Source organism: Pinus tabuliformis, chromosome 5_1 (assembly GCF_031772625.1).
Source record: "Pinus tabuliformis cultivar Carrire ecotype Pingquan chromosome 5_1, CPIR1, whole genome shotgun sequence".
NCBI classification, from domain to species: domain Eukaryota; kingdom Viridiplantae; phylum Streptophyta; class Pinopsida; order Pinales; family Pinaceae; genus Pinus; species Pinus tabuliformis.
Window position 1 is genome coordinate 872697395 of NC_142305.1, and position 3132 is coordinate 872700526.

Here is a 3132-nt window from a genome sequence, read left to right on the forward strand (position 1 = left end):
GAATTCTATCTTTTCAGTGATTCTGAGTTTTGTTTTCAGAGAGAGGTTCCAAGTTTTGGTTTAATTGTTTGTTCCCGAGGTGGTAATTGTTATACAAATTTCAACAGTTTGTGCCTGTGATATGGACTCCATTTTTGAAGATTAATGAAGAAGATCTGGTGATTCCAAGCATAGGAATGTGTAGTTTGTGTTCTTCCTCTGTATGTCACTGCATATGTGTTTCTCTTCATTAGAAATTATTGAAGTTGTAGCTATTGGATTCACTCATAAATCATGGATTTACTTGTGTATACTCTATTAGAGAGTACCTGTGAGATTGTAGATTTACTATGTTATATTGTAGTAGAAATTACCTATGAAATATTGAGTTGGAAACCTTAAAATGCGCTCCATAATTTCTGCACTTCATTTCCTTATTCTTTCATGATTCTACTGGGATTTACTGCTTAGGATTCTGGGTCTGTCCAACCCTCTATGCTGAATTCCTTCCTTATTTTTCTCCTTCCCATATTTATTGCAACGATAAATTGAGCTGCATTTACTATGTGTAGGCCACCAGACTTGGACATTTATTCTTGGGATGATCTATATTGTTTATGTGTATGTTTGAATCTACCTCTGTGAAAGGTAATTGAACCAGATTTAAAATCATTTTTTCATTTATCTCTTGAGCAACAATGAATTATCTTCAAGAGACACTAAGATGTCCTAGGCACTAACCTCTCCTCAACCTAGGGGTTGTCTCTAGGAGTGACAACACCTCCCATGGTCGGATCACATTGTATTGGTTCGCTATTTTCTCCTGTTGCTTCTATTGCTCCCTCTGTTGGCATCTTTACTACATGATTGACATATAAAATACATCAAACTCATACATTTTTTTTTTAAAATGAAAATGTATTTATAAATATGGACATATAAATTTCAATTAAAAAAAAATCATCCCCGGTGTGCCTAAAAAATAGTAATGCACTGACTCCGGTGCGCTATCAAACATGAAAGTACCAACAATGGTGCGTACATACATATGACGCATCGCTTTTGGTTCGCATACATACATTTTCAACGCGGTGCATCGAGAAAACCTTATGCACCGTTGCATATGTATAACCTTTTCGCATTGAAACAAAACGTTCAGGTTATTGAACACATCGAGCTATATTTTTTTAATCTTACATTTGTAGTGCATTTGGTAAATATAAACACACCAGGTGTAACTTAAAAATGTACCCACTGACTTACAATTTATAGCATTTCCCAGTGTGTGTTTTAATTTACCCGACACAATGAAAAGACTGTGGTGTGTTAGGTTCACGCACCAGATTGTGGTGCACCTTGTAAATTTATAGGGTGCACCGCTACCGGTGCAAGCCGAACCTGTCGAGCGACACCACGTAGGAAAAACAAATTCAAAAAAAATGAATTTTTGCACCTAATTTGCAATTATGATATGCTAAAAAATTAAATTAGAGAAACATAGACATTACTTGAACAATTGCTTGTCGGGGAGGCATAGCTGACACGTAAATGAGAAAAATAAATTTCACCACCGTTTGAGAAAATTCAAAAGACACACAATGAACACGAGACAAAAGTATGGTGAGAAAGAGAAGCAATGACAACAAGGCACTTGAGTGGGGCAAGAGTGGCACCGGTGCTTTAGAGCTCTACAACATTGCAAATGGTAAAAATGAAATTTACGACCGATAGGTTTTTTATTGAACACTGTTTTGGTGCGTTATTGTGATAACATCGATGCATACCAAAATAACCTATGAAATGGGAACTGTATCGAGTTATGACTTTTTTATAGTTGCAAAAAATCATTCGATTTTCAAAAGTGATGATTCAGAATACACTTTTTTTTGGAGCGTATTTTTGACAGTTGAATTTTTCTTATGTATTAAGTATGCACATTTTTTTTAATGTTAGTGTTTTTCATGTCAATTTGAAAAGAGTTGATGCAACATCAACCCCACTTTTTTTAGCTTATTTTTGACATTGTAAATTTTTAAATTTCATTATTATTTTTTTTATTTTAATGATATTTTTTAATGTTTTAAATTTTTTTATTTTTATTTTTTAATATTCATTTAGTTATTATTTATTTGTTTATTTGTGTTAACTTTTATTTATTTATTCTTAAATAAAGTTTTTTTTGGAAATATTTTCTTTTTTTTTTATATTTTTAATTTTTTTTTTGTTTTATTTTGTTTTGTTTATATATATATATATATATATATATATATATATAATATTTGATTCTAATTTTTGTCTTTTTTTATGTTTTAAACTTGTTATTATTTTTTTTCAATGTTTTAATTTTTGTTTTGTTTTATATTTTTCATTTATATTTATTATTTTGTTTTATTTTTCTGCAGAGCTTGTGCCATCCCAGACTAGCAACCGGTCTCATTATGTGTCAATTTGATAGTTGATTTTAAAGTTTTCATTATAATGGATCAAGTCTTCCCCCACAATGTGTCAATTTCATGGTTGGTTTTTAAATTTTCATTGCAATGGGTCGATTTCACCTACATTCCGTGTCAATTTGATGGTTGATTTTTAAAATTTTGTTGCAATGTGTCAAGTTGTCTTAGACTAAGATTTTAAAATAACTATACTTTTAGCATTTAAAAAAGAAATTACTCTTGGTATAATGACTCTTTCATTCAATGTTCATTTTTAAAGTTTTTTTAGTCATATAATTTTTCCATAATGCCATGGTTGAAATATGTTGAAAACTTAAGGTTTTCTGTAGTCATGATCTTTGGTTTTAATTCCATGGTTGAAAAAATGTCAAAATTTTAAGGTTTTCTTGAATCATGATGTTTTATTTTTAACACCATGGCTGAAAATTGTTGGAATTTTAAGGCTTTTCAGAGATATGATATTTTATCTTTAATTTCATGCCTGAAAATCATTGAAATTTTAAGGTTTTTCGTAGTCATGATATTTTATCTTTAACATCATTGCTAAAAAATGTTGAAAATTTATCTCGAAAAAGAAATGTGTTATTCCATCATCAACATTTTTTGTTTTCTGGGTGCTTTTTGCACAAAAAAAAATGGTTATTTTTTTTAAAAATGTTGAAAATTTACTCTGAAAAAAGAAATGTTGATGCAACATCAA